Raw genomic sequence first — 15,056 nt, 5'->3', positions numbered from 1 at the left:
AGTGAATCAGGCTCTTAAATGGCCCAAGTACCCGCAAGAGTCAGGGGTTCTCAAACATTGTGCCCTGGGTCCTATTGTCAGTCTAGTGAAATCTGTGGGCATTGTCTCAGAATAATGTTTATAAATGCATTAAATAAGAAAACAAATGAAATTATTTTAAAATGTAGTCGACTAAAAGTTAAAAAATAAATTTGGAGGACATAGCAAAAGCAGTTCTAAGAGGAAAGTTTACAGCAGTATAGATCTTAAGAAGCAAGAAGGTACCAAAAATATAACCTTACAACTAAAGGAACTGGAAAAAAAAAAAAAAGGAACAAAGCCCAAATTTCGTAGAGGAAGGAAATAATAAAGATCAGAGAAGAGAAACTAAAAAAAAAAAAAAAAAAACCAAAAATGAAAATAAAAACAATAAAAAAGACCAATGAAACCAAGAACTGGTTCTATGAAGATAAAATTCATAAACCTTTAGCCAGACTCATCAACAAAAAAAGAGCACTCAAATAAATAAAATCAGAAATGAAAGAGAAGTAATAACCAACACCACAGAAAAATAAAGGACTATAAGATACTACTACAAAACATTATATGCCAACAAAATGGACAACCTAGAGGAAGTGGATAAATTCCTAGAAACATATAACCTACCAAAACTAAAGCAGGAAGAAATAGAAAATTTAAACAGACTGATAACCAACAATAAAGTTGAATCAGTAATCAAAAAACTACCAACAAACAGAAGTACAGGACCAGGTAGCTTCACAGGTAAATTCTACCAAAGATTTATTTTTTTTTTAATTTGTTTTTTTTAAAAAATATTTTATTTATTTGACAGAGAGAGACAGCTAGAGAGGGAACCCAAGCAGGGGGATTGGGAGAGGGAGAAGCAGGCTTCCCACGGAGCAGGGAGCCTGATGATGGGGCTCGATCCCAGGACCCTGGGATCATGACCTGAGCCGAAGGCAGACGCTTAACGACTGAGCCACCCAGGCACTCCTCTACCAAACATTTAAAGAAGAGGTAGTACCTATTCTTCTCATATCATTCCAAAACATAGAGAAGGAAGGAAAACTTCCGAATTCATTCTACAAGGCCAGAATTACCATGATACCAAAATCAGACACTACCCAAAAAACAAAACAAAACTACAGGCCAATATCCCTGGGATGAAAGAGAAGTGAAAATTCTCAACAAAAAATTAGCAAATGGAATTAAAAAATATATTAAAAGGATCATTCACCATGATCAAGTGGAATTTACGCCAGGGATGTAAGGATCATCAAACCAATATACACAAATCAATTAACATGATACATCACATTAACAAAATAAATGATAAGAACCATGTGATCATCTCAATAGATGCAGAAAACACATGACAAAATTCTACATCCATTCACAGTAAAAAACTCTCAACAAAGTAGGTTTAAAGGGAACATACTTCAACATAATAAAAGGCCATATATGAAAAACCCAAATCAAACATCATACTTAATGGTGAAAAACTGAAAACTTTTCCTCTAAGATCTGGAACAAGACAAGGATGTCCATTCTCACCACTTTTATTTAACATAGTACTAGAATTCCCACCCACAGCAAACAGACTAGACATAAGAGTCATTCAAAATGGTAAGGAGGAAGAGTGCCTGGGTGGCTCAGTTGGTTAAGCATCCAACTCCTGATTTCAGCTCAGGTCATGATCTCAGGGTTGTGGGATCAAGCCCCGCAACAGGCTTATGCTCAGTTCAGGGTCTGCTTACTCTGTTCCTCCCTCCTCCCTGTCTCTCTGAGATAAGTAAAATCTTTTAAAAAAAATTGGTAAGGAAGAAGTAAAATTGTCACTGCTTTCAGATGACATACTGAATATGTATGGAAAACTCTAAAGACTCTATGAAAACATTTTGAATAAATGAACAATAAATTTGCAGGATACATAATTAGTATACAGAAATCTGGACTTCAAGGGAAGACGGAGGTGGAGGATGAGGATCCTGGGCTTACATCATTCTACAGATACACCTAGATAATACCCACATCAGTGTAAATAACCCAGAAAATGACCCAAAGACTGGCAGAACAGGCTCCCCACAGCCAAATGTAAAGAAGAGGCCACATCAAAGTGGGTATGAAGGGCAGACATGCAGTTGGGAACCAAACTGACTGCAGGACTGTACACAGGAGGGAGGGATGCTGTAGCACCAAGAGGGGAGAGGAGCAGATCCCATGCCAGGCATGGGGGAACCCACACTGGGAAGACAAATTCTCATAACATTTGGCTATGAAAACCAGATGGGCTTAATTTCTCAAATTCCTACAATTCATGGGGCTTAACACCTAGAACTTAATTTTATTTTTTTAAAAAGATTTATTTATATATTTGAGAGAGAGAGAGAAAACAAGTGGTGGGAAGAGGCAGAGGGAGAGAGAGAGAAGCAGACTCCCCACTGAGGAGGAAGCCTGACATGGGGCTCGATCCCAGGACACAGAGATCATGACCTCAGCTGAAGGCAGATGCTTAACTGACTGAGCCATGCAGGTGCCACAACACCTGGAATCTTAAAAATCAATAGGCTTGGCTATGGGAGATCCAGAGGGCAACGTGAAACTGAGTCCCCACCCTTGAAGAGATAGCACAACAAACAGCACCACTGAGTGTACAGAAGCAGCAGTTTCAAAGATGCCTGGGGTGTACAGGAGGGAGACTTGTCTGCTAATCTCAGTGCTTGTGCTGGAGGGGCAGGGATCTTTGGAAGACCTCAAGAACAAAGGAGCTGGTGGGTGCCATTCCCCCTGCCCCCTCATGTCCCAGCATAGATACACAGACAACTGTGGGAACCAGCACAGTATGAACACTCCCATGTACCTTGCTAACAGCATGCTAACCCTTGCTAACCCCCACACAATTCAGCAGATCTGCCCCCTCCAAACCAGCTTCAGCTCCATGTCCCCTCCCATAGCAGACCTGTGCAAAACTTGCTAACACAATGTGCCCCATCCCACACTCTCCTGTGAACCGTTTCCTCCCAGTCGGCCTCCTCCCATAGCAGACTGGCACAAACCTTGCTAACACTGCACCCCACACCCACATTCTCCTGTGGACTTGGCAAGAGTCCATCCAAAGTGGTGTCACAAGTGTGGCAGGGTGCAAGTAGCCCTGACAGGGGTCAGCACCACCCCAAAATGACTCTTGCCTCAGGAACAGAGGAAGATATCCACATATACCAGTTAGACTCCAGTCCCAGCTGTGGGCTGGGGAAGACATCTGCTCTGACTACAGGGCCTGCCCACCGATAAAAGTTTCTCAGACAACAACAACACAGGGAGAGTGCCCTGCAGTTCAATGCTACTGCATCTCTGGCAAACACCTGGTCTGACCCAACTCAAGCCCAGGGTGGCCCCAGACTTGCCCACTCACAACACAAGGACCAAACCCTGCCCACAACAGGTAATGAGAGCCATTGCAGACAACTAGACTGAAGGCAAATGTGGGAGCACGGTAAGAGTAGGGTACACACCACACACACAGGAGATACCCATGAAGCTCCAGGTTCTGGTGAACAGGGGACATTGCACTTCAGGGCACGACAGGACCTCTTCTTCATAAGGCCACTACTTTCAAGAGTAGGAGATGTAGCTGACTCTCCTAACAAACAGAAACAGACACAGAGAGAAAAAAATGAGGAGACAGAGGAATATGTCCCAAATGAAAGAACAGGACAAAATCACAGTAAGAGAGCTAAATGAAATGGAGATAAGAAATATGCCTGATAGAGAATTTAAAGTAATGGTCATAAAGATACTCAATGGACTTGAGAAAAGAGTGGAGAACTTCAGTGAGATTCTCAACAAAGAGATGGAAGACAAAAAACAACCAATCTGAGATGAAGAACTCAATAACCAAAATTAAAAATACACAAGATAGAATTGCAGACTAGAGGAAGAAGAATGGAGGTGAGACCTGGAAGAGAGAGTAACGGAAATCAATCAAGCTAAACAGAAGAAAGAAAAAAAAATACAAAATGAGACTAGATTAACAGACTCAGAAACAACATCAGTATAATAACATTCACATTATCTCAAGAGAAGAGAGAGAAAATGTGGCACAAAATATATTTAAAGAATAGCTGAAAACATCCCAAATCTGGGGAAGGAAACAGAAATCCAGATATAGCATGCACAGAGAACCCCCAACAATCAACACAAAGAGGTCCATACCAAGATACATAGTAATTAAAATGGCAAAAAGTACTGATAAAGAATTTTATAAAGCAGAATGAGAAAACAGTTACATACAAGAGAAATCTCATAAGGCTATCAGCAGATTTTTCACCAGAAAATTTGCAGGCCAAGAGGGACTGGCAGGATATATTCAAAGTGCTGAAAGAAAAAACCCTGTAACCAAGAATACTCTATACAGCAAGGCTATCATTCAGAATGGGAGAGGGTGAGTTTCCCAGGCAAACACAAGTTGAAGGAATTCATCACCAACTAAATCAATCTTTCAAGAAATGTTAAAGGGGAGTCTTTGAGCGGAAAGGAAAGACTATAAGCAGCAGAAAAGTAGGAAGAACAAAAGCGGTAAAATTAAGTATATTTATGAAAATCAATATACACACACACACGTAAAGTATAACACCATATACCGAAGATGTGGGGGAGAGGGGAAAGGAGTAAAAATTTAATTCTTTTAGAATGAGTTCAAACTTAGGTGACCATCAACTTAATATAGACTGCTATATGCATAAGATGTTACATATAAACCTAATGGTAACCACAATTCAAAAACCAGTAATAGATATGCAAAAAATAAGGAGAGAGGAGTCCACATGTATCACTCAAGAAAACCAGCAAACTGTGAGAGAAGAGAGCAAGAAAAGAACAGAGAACTACATAAACAACCATAAAACAAAATGGCAATAAATACATACCTACCAATAATCACTTTTAATCTAAATGGACTAAACACTCCAATAAAAAAACAGAGGTGATGAAATGGATAAAAAAGCAAGACCTGGGGTGCCTAGCTGGCTCAGTTCATAGAGCATGTGACTCTTGATCTTGGGGTCATGATTTGGAGCCCCAGGCTGGGTGTAGAGATTGCTTAAAAATATTTTTTTAAAAAAGCAAGACCTACCTATATGCTGCCTACAAGGGACTCATTTCAGACCTAAAGACACATGCAGATGATTGAAAGTAAAGACACGGAAAAGCATTTATCATGTCTTTGACAGTGAAAAGAAAGCCTGGGTAGTAATACCTATATCAGATAAAAACAGACTTTATTTATTTTTTATTTTTTTTAAGATTCTATTTATTCATTTGATAGAGAGAGAGATAGCACAAGCAGGGGGAGCAGGAGAGGGAGAAGCAGACTCCCTGCTGATCAGGGAGTCCAACGTGGGGCTGAATCCCAGGACCCTGCGATCATGACCTGAGCCGAAGGCAGACACCTAAACACTGAGCCAACCAGTCACCCCAAAAAAGACTTCAAAATAAAGACTGTAACAAGGGACAAAGGAGAACACACATAATCATAAAGAAACAAATACAACAAGAAGATATAACAACTGTAAATATTTATGCACCCAACATGGAAGCACCCAAATACATAAAGCAGCTAATAACAAACATAAAGGAAGTATTCAACAGTAATACAACGAGAGTAGGGAAATTTAACACCCCACTTACATCAATGGATAGATCATACACACAGAAAATCAACAAGGAAACAGGGACTTTGAATAACATACTGGACCAGATGGATCTAACACATATATTCCCATCTTTTTTCAAGTATGCATGGAATATATATTCTTTTCAAGAACACATAGAACTTTCCGCAGAATACATCATGTTGGGCTACAAAACAATCCTCAACAAATTCAAGACTGAAATCATTCCATGCATCTTTTCCAACCACAATGCCATGAACTTTGAAATCAATAAGTAAAAATCTAAAAAGACCACAAATTTGTAAAGGTTAACTAACATGTTACTAAACAGTGAATGAATCAATCAAGACATCAAATAGGAAAGCAAAAAATACATGGAAACAAGTGAAAATAAAAACCCAATGGTCCAAAATCTTTGAGATGCAGCAAAAGCAATTCTAAGAGGGAAGCTTATAGCAATATAGGTCTACTTCAAGAAGCAAAAAAAAAATCTCAAACAACCTAATCTTATACCTAAAGGAGGCTAGAAAAAGAATAATAAGCAAAACACAAAGCCAGTAGATGGAAGGAAATAAGAGATTAGAGCAGAAATACTAGAAATAGAAACTGAAAAACAGTAAAACAGATCAGTGAAACCAAGAGCCAGTTATTTGAAAAGATTAACAAAATTGATAATCCTTTATCCAGACTCATTAAAAAAAGAGAGAGAGAGAGAGAGAGAACTCAAACAAATATCAGGAATGAAAGAGGAGAAATAACTGACACCACAGAAATACAAAGAATTGAAAGAGAATATGATGAAAAATTATACACCAAAAAATTGGACAACCTAAAAAAATGGTTAAATCCCCAGAAACATATAACCCTCCCAAAACTGAAACAGGAAGAAATAAAATTTGTACAGACCAATTACCAGCAATGAAATTGATTTGGTAACCAAAGAACTCCCAACAAACTAAAGTCCAAGACCAGATGGCTCCACAGGTGAATTCTGCCAAACATTTAAAGGGTTAATACTTATTCTTCTCAAACTATTCCAAAAAACAGAAGAGGAGGGAGAGCTTCCAAATTCATTCCATGAGGCCAGCATTACCCGGATACCAAAACCAGATAAAGATACTACAAAAAAGAAAACTACAGGTCAATATCTCTGAGGAACATAGATGCAAAAATCCTCAACAAAATATTAGCAAACCAAATCCAATGGTACATTACAAAAAAATGTTAACCACAATCAAGTGGAATTTATTCTTGGGATGCAAGTTTGGTTCAATATTTGCCAATCAATCAATGTGATATATCACATCATTAAGAGAAAGGATAAACACCATATGATCATTTCAATAGATGCAAAAAAAGCATCTGACAAAGTACAGTATCTATTCATAATAACAACCCTCAACCAAATTGGTTTAGAGGGAACATACCTCAACATAATAAAAGCCATATATGAAAAATCCACAACTAACATCATACCCAATGGTGAAAAACTGAGAGCTTTTCCACTAAGATCAGAAACAAGACAAGGATGTCTACTCTCACTTTTATTTAACACAGCACTGGACATCTTAGCCACAGCAATCAGACAAGAAAAAAGAAATAAAAGGCAATCAAATTGGTAAGGTAGAAGTTAAACTTTCACCATTTATAGATGACATGTACTACATATAGGAAAAACTAAAGACTCCACCAAAAAACTACTAGAACTGATAAAGGAATTCAGTAAAGTCGCAGGATCCAAAATGAGTATACAGAAATCAGTTGCATTCCTATACACTAATAATGAAGTAATAGAGAAATTAAGAAAAAAATTTCATTTACAATTGCACCAAATATTTAAAAATACCTAGGAATAAACAACCAAGGAGGTGAATGACCTGTACTCTGAAAATCATAAAACACTGAAGAAAGAAACTGAAGATGGTACACTAACGGAAAGATGATCCATGCTCATAGATTGGGAGAATATTGTTAAAATGTCCATACTACCCAAAGCACCTACAGATTAAAGCAATCCCTCTCAAAATGCCAACTGCATTTTTCACAATGCAGTTGTGAAAATAGAACATATTATCCTAAAATTTTTATGAAACCAAAGAAGACACCAAAGAGCCAAACCAATCTTGGAAAAAAAAAAAAAAAAACCCACAAAACTGGAGGTATCACAATTCTGGACTTCAAGTTATATTACAAAGCTGTAGTAATCAAAACAGTATGGAACTGGCAAAAAAAAAAAAAAACATATACATTGATCAATGGAACAGAATAAAAGTCCAGAAATAAACCCATGCTTATATGGTCAATTAATCTTCAATAAAGGAGGCAAGAATGTGCAATGGGAAAAAGTCTCTTCAACAAATGACGTTGGGAAAATTGGACAGCTACATGCAAAAGAATGAAATTGGACCACTTCCTTACACCATACACAAAAATAAGCTCAAAATGGATTAAGGACCTAACTGTGAGATCTGAAACCATAAAAATCCTAGAAAAGAGCATAGGAAGTAGTTTCTCTGACATCAGCTATAGCACATTTTTCTAGATAGTTCTCCTGAGGCAAGGGAAACAAAAGCAAAAATAAACTGTTGGAACTACATCAAAATTAAAAGCTTCTGCACAGCAAAGGAAACATTTTTTTAAAAAGACAACTCAGTGAATGGAAGAAGATATTTAAATGATATATTTGATAAAGGGTTAGTGTCCAAAATCTATAAAGAACTTCTAAAACTCAACACCAAAACAAAAATAGCCCGACTAAAAATGGGCAGAAGACATGAACAGACATTTCTCCAAAGACATATAGATGGCCAGCATATACATGAAAACATGCTCAATATCGTTAATCATCAGGGAAATGCATATCAAAACCACAATGAGATATCACCTCACATCTGTCAGAATGGTTAAAATAAAAAACACAAGAAACAACCAGTGTTGGCAAGGGTGTGGAGAAAAAAGAACCCTCATGCACTGTTGGTAGGAACACCAACTGGTGCAGCCACTGTGGAAAACAGTATGGATGTACCTTAATAAATTAAAAAATAGAGTTACCATATGATCCAGTAATTCTACTACTGGGTATTTGCCTGAAGAATCTGAAAGCACTAATTTAAAAAGATCTATGCACCCTATGTTTATTGCAGCCTTATTTACAATAGCCAAAGTACAGAAACAACCCAAGCATCCACTGATAGATGACTGGATAAAGAAGATGTGGTGTGTGCACAACGGAATATTATTCAGCCACACACACAAAAAGAATGAAACATTGTCATTTGCAACAACGTGGATGGAGCTAGAGGATATAATGTTAAGTGAAATAAGTCAGTCAAAGACAAATACCATGATTTCACTCATATTTGTAATTTAAGAAACAAAACAAAGAAAAAAAGAGTTCAAAAAACCCCAGACTCTTAAATATAGAAAACGAACAGGTGATTACCAGAGGGTAGGTAAGTGGGAGGATGGCTGAAATAGGTGAAGGAGATTAAGAGCACACTTACTGTGATGAGCACAGAGTACTGTACAGAATTACTGAATCCCTATATTGTACACCTGAAACTAATATAACATCGTATGCCAATTATACTGGAAATTTAAAAAAAAATGAATACATAACAAAAAAATTTTAAAAAGAAAGAAATCTGTTGTGTTTCTATACATTAATAGCGAAGTACCAGAAAGAGAATTAAGAAACAATCCCATTTACAATTACACCCAAAAGAATAAAATACCTAGAAATAAATTTAACCAAGGAGGTGAAAGATCTATACTCCGAAAACTATAAGACATTGATGAAGTCAATTGAAGGCAACACAAACAAATGGAAAGATATTCCATGCTCATGAATTGGAAGAATTAACGTTGTTAAAATATCCGTACTACCTAAAACAATCTACAGATTCAACACAATTCTTATAAAATACAATAGTATTACTCACAGAACTAGAAAAAATAATCCTAGAATTTGTATAGAACCACAAAAGATTCCAAATAGCCAAAAAGCAATCTTAAGAAAGAAGAACAAAGCTGGAGGTATCACAATCTCAGCTCTTAAGATAGCCTACAAAGCTATGTAACCAAAATACTGTATAGCTAGTACAAAAATAGATTGACCAATGAAACACGGTAGATAGCTCCAAAATAAACCCATGCTTATACAGTCAAGTAATCTCTGACAAAGGAGGCAGAATATATAACGGGGAAAAGACAGTCGCCTCAATAAATGGTGTTGGGAAACCTGGGCAGCTACACGCAAAAAAAATGAACGTGGCCCACTTTCTTACATGATACACAAAAATGACCTCAAAACAGATTAAGGATCTAAATGTGACACCTGAAACCATAAAACTCCAAGAAGCAGCCATAGGCAGTAATCTTTTAGACATTGGTCTTAGCGACATTTTTATGGATAGGTCTTCTCAGGTAAAGAAAACAAAAGCAAAAATAAACTATTGGGACTATACCAAAATAAAAGACTTTGCACAGCATAGGAAACAATCAATGAAATGAAAAGACAACCTACTGAATAGAAGATATTTGCAAATGGTATATATATCCAATCAGGTGTTACTATAAAGAACTTCTACAACTCAACACCAAAACACAAAACCAAAACAAATAATCTCATTGAAAAACGAGCAGAGGACCTGAACATTTTTCCAAAGAAGACATCCAGATGGCCAGCAGACACATGAGAAGATGCTCGACATCACTCATCCTCAGAGAAATGCAAATCAAAACCACAATATTACCTTATACTGGGCAGAATAGCTAGTGTCAAAAAGACAGGAAATAACAAGTGTTGGTGAGAATGTGGAGAAAAGGGAAGCTGTGTGCACTGTTGGTAGGAATGCAAACTGGTGCAGCTGCTGTGGAAAATAGTTTGGAGGGTCCTCAAAAAATTAAAAATAGAAATATCATACCACCCAGCAATTCCACTGTTGGATATTTAACCAAAGAAAGCAAAAAATACTAATTCAAAAAGACATTTGCAACCCTGTTTATCACAGCATTATTCAAAATATCCAGAATATAGAAGCAACCTAAGTGTACCTTGAGAGAGAATAAATGGTGTGTGTGTACACACACACACAGAGGAATATTACTCAGCCATAAAAAAGAATGAGATCTTGCCCTTTGCAACAACATGGATGGACCTAGAGGGTGTTGTGCTAAGTGAAATAAGGCAGAGAAAGACAAATACCATAGATTTCACTTATATGTGGAATCTAAAAACACAGAAATGGATTCGTGAATACAGAGAACAAGCTGGTGGCTGCTGGGAGGTGGGGGTGGGAATTGGCAAAATAAATGAAAGTGATTAAGAGGTACAAACTTTCAGTTATAAAATAAGTCACAGGGATGAAAATACAGTATAGCGAAAAAAGTCAGTAATATCGTAATAATGTGGTATGGTAACTAAGCTTATGGTGGTAAACATCACATAATGTATAGAATTGTCCAATAGCTACATTTTACAACTGAAACTAATATGTTGTATGTCAACTACACTCCAAAGAGAATTTTTAAATGTTAAAAAATAATTGTGATATTATAACACAATTGTTTCTTTGCTGGTGCTTTCAATAACAAGATCTAATGGTGATTTTTAATCACCTCCAAAATCTCAAACTAATGATAAGCACAGATAGCTCTTCCAGATCTCTGCCACAACTGTTATGTGATATGAAATACCTGTGATATTGGTGACAAAGTAAGGTTCTGTTAATACGACTGTGGTTTACTGCCCCTATTCTTATGGAAAATGTATGTTCCAAGATCCGTGAGACATTAGTGAAAATAAATTTGCAATTTTTTTCTGTCCGAATTCACAGGCACACTGAATTCTGTCTATCAAGAGGAAAATGTTTCTGGACTGTATGCTAAGAACCTCTGCTTCAAATCGTCAAATCAAAGGTGGACCTTTCAGAAGGTGCTTTAATGGTGTTCTCACCTCTAGGTCACTAACTCCTGTTTATGCAATCCTCATTCTTATATTTTCTTCCACCCCCCCATGCTCTTGTTCTCATTCAATTTATAATAAAATGCATAATCCTCCCCCATCCCTCAAGCATCTTTTTCCCCTAACTTCACTATTTTAGTAAATTATATAATAATTTTTTAAGAAATAGGACTGTTTTCCTTCCTCAATCCTTATAGCAACATATTTCTATCGTTGCATCTATCATATTATGTTTGGCTTTATGGATATTGGTGTACTAGTCTTATCTACATTATTAAATGATAAATTTGTATAAAGCTTTACTCATCTTTGTAGTTAATGCAGTATGAATAGGTGCTCAATAAATGTTTGTATACTTTGTATCCAAAAAGCCTTACCTTCAAAAATTTTTTTCATCTTTAGACACCAATTGAGTTAATGGAAAAAAAAAAAAACTGCCTCTGATATTCCTTTTTTATGGTCCTATTTCTTTCTTAAATTACCTAAATCTAGATGAGATCCTGATTTTATTTATATTATCCAAAACCTGGAAACCATCTAAATGCCCATTTACAGAAAAATGGACAAACTGTGGTATTTTCATACAATGAACATTTTTAAAATTATGTTTTGATACATGAAACAACACAGGTGAATTTCAAAAGCATCATATTAAGAAAAAAGCCAGGTACCAAAAAAAAAAAAATAGCCAGACACAAAGGCTTATATGTATTTCATTTTAAATGAAGTTCATTAATAGACAAAAATAATCCATGGTGATCGAAATCAGAATAGTGGGAGTGTAGGGGCAGGGTCTGACTAAAAAGAACACAGGGCACCTTTTGGGATGATGGATTTAACTTCATCTTGATCTGGGCTGATGGTTACACAGGTGCATACATCTGTACACATTCATCAAGCTGCATACTTAATATGCTTCCATTTTGCCATTGGTAAATTATACCTCGAAAGTTAAAGGAAAAAATATCTGCAGCATTTATAAGAAAACCTACTGGGCACTAGTCTGTGCACTGAAGATAAAGCAGTAAATAAAACTGTGTGATAAAGAAGAGAAAAGCTGAATAATATGTTGTGATTTTAAACTTCTTTGACCAGAGTAAAATACACAGCTAATAATGTAACTTGAATGACAAACTTTCAGAAGCAGTCCTTGTTGATGTCCTATTTTTATTACAGCTTAATGTCTTTATTAGTACATTTTCTTAATGTGCAAGTAGTAAATGCTCATTGCGGAAAATACAGAAATTCTAAGTAAGCATAAAGAAGATTAATTATCCATAATCCCACCACAGAGATTGTCTTCTTTTCATAATGGTTAAATTATTTGTTCTACTATGGGTTATGTGCAAGTTAACAAGGAGTTTCCAACCATAAATTCCAGGATCCCTTTAACATTGAAAATATTCCATTCTAATCAATTCGTCTCTCATTAAAGAAACAAACAACAAGAAACTCGACAGGGACAGGCTTTATGTATAGCTTTTCACAATAAATAAAGGCAATAAGGATCTGTGCACATTTACAAAATAAATTTCAATCACATTTAAAAAAATACACTAAGTTGGATGAAACATTTTTGACTTTGAGGATCCTTGATTTGTCACTTGTTTTGGAAATTTTCAATATGTTAAGGGTCCATATCCAACCTTATAGAGAAATCGGGGTGAAAACAGAGTTGGTCTTAAGAATCAAGTGTTTTCATGGGTCCCCACGGCCTGCAACAGTGGATTCCCCAATCGGGGTAGGAGAAAGGTCAGGCGTTCTGTGGTCAGTGTATTTAGGAAACATGCTACAGCCACCTGGGTGGCTCAGTCAGTTAAGGGTCCAACTCGTGATTTCGGCTCAGGTCATGATCTCAGGGTTGTGAGATCGAGCCCTGCCTCAGGATCCATGCTGGTTGTGGAGCCTACTTAAGATTCTTTCTCTCCCTCTGCCCTCCCGCCCCTAAAAAAAATAAATTTTTAAAAAATAAATAAAAAGGGCACCTGGGTGGCTCAGTCGTTAAGCGTCTGCCTTCGGCTCAGGTCATGGTCCCAGGGTCCTGGGATGGAGCCCTTCAGTGGGCTCCCTGCTCATCAGGAGGCCTGCTTCTCCCCCTCCCACTCCCCCTGCTTGTGCGCTCTCTCTCGCTGTGTCTCTCTGTCAAATAAATAAAATCTTTAAAAAAAATAAAAATAAAAAAAATAAAAAATAGGAAACAGGATATGCCATTTCTTAGCCTAGGAAAATTTGCACAGTAGAGTGACGCTCTCAGAAGTCCTACAACGGGAAACAAAAACCTCCTTTTTGTTAAACATTTCCCAAACTTATTTGCTACCTAAGCCACTCTTTCCCACTCTCAACAACTAAGAATCTCTCAGAGTAAGGCCGCATGGTGGAAACACCAGCATTATCTGCTCCTCATGATGATCCCCATCAGCCTTCCACCCTCACCTCTAGATTCTTCCAGATACGCCAGCCTACCGCCACAGCAAGGCCACTGCCACTCCCTGTAGACACCCTAGTGCCCCACAAAAGCCACACGTTTGTACACGCCATTTCCACAGCGCAGACACGCTACTCTCCTTCAGCCTCCCTAGCTGGTAAACGCCTCTTCATCCTTCATGCCACTCAGCTCTCTACCCTGCTAGGGAGGCGGGGCCCAACCTTACCCTAGACTTCCATCTTTTTTTTTTTTTTAAGATTTTATTTATTTATTTGAGAGAGAGAGAGAATGAGAGATAGAGAGCACTAGAGGGAAGAGGGTCAGAGGGAGAAGCAGACTCCCCGCCGAGCAGGGAGCCTGATGTGGGACTCGATGCCGGGACTCCAGGATCATGACCTGAGCCGAAGGCAGTCGCTTAACCAACTGAGCCATCCAGGCGCCCATCTTCCATCTTCCAGTGTAATTTACATCATCACAGACCTTTCCACAATAGATTATAACTGGTTGTCTTCTTGTGACTCCCTGTAAGTCTCAGTAAGATCCCTCGATGGTAGGACGTTTCCCTTTTGGTCTTTTATTAAGGGAGACTGGCAGATTAAGAGGTTCTTCCCCAATACTAGTTGAATGAATGATAATTGAATAGCAAACTATGACACCAGCTCTTTTCACAGAAGGGAATCAAAATAACTGTTAGATTAAGGTACCCATATTCTTATTTCATCAGCCGATTTGTGGAGGCAGAATTCCTACCAAAAGTATACTTCTAAATGGCTCCAGATCCCTCCATTTGCTATCCAGTGGGAATGCAAATGGCCTTAATGCCACTAAATTGTATGCTTAAAAATGGTTTAAAAAAAGAAAAAGCAATCAATATTATATTCTATATAACTTGCCACAATTTTTAAAAAGCAAATGGAAACATGAAGTATGTAAGTCTTTTTCTTCTGACTGTTGGGAGAAGAACACCATAACTACATTAAAAACAAAAACAAAAAAG

This window comes from Eumetopias jubatus, unplaced genomic scaffold (assembly GCF_037043125.1).
Source record: "Eumetopias jubatus isolate StellerSeaLion01/CBP00866 unplaced genomic scaffold, mEumJub1_p1.0 scaffold_6, whole genome shotgun sequence".
Taxonomy (NCBI): Eukaryota; Metazoa; Chordata; class Mammalia; order Carnivora; family Otariidae; genus Eumetopias; species Eumetopias jubatus.
This window is presented reverse-complemented; position numbering follows the sequence as displayed.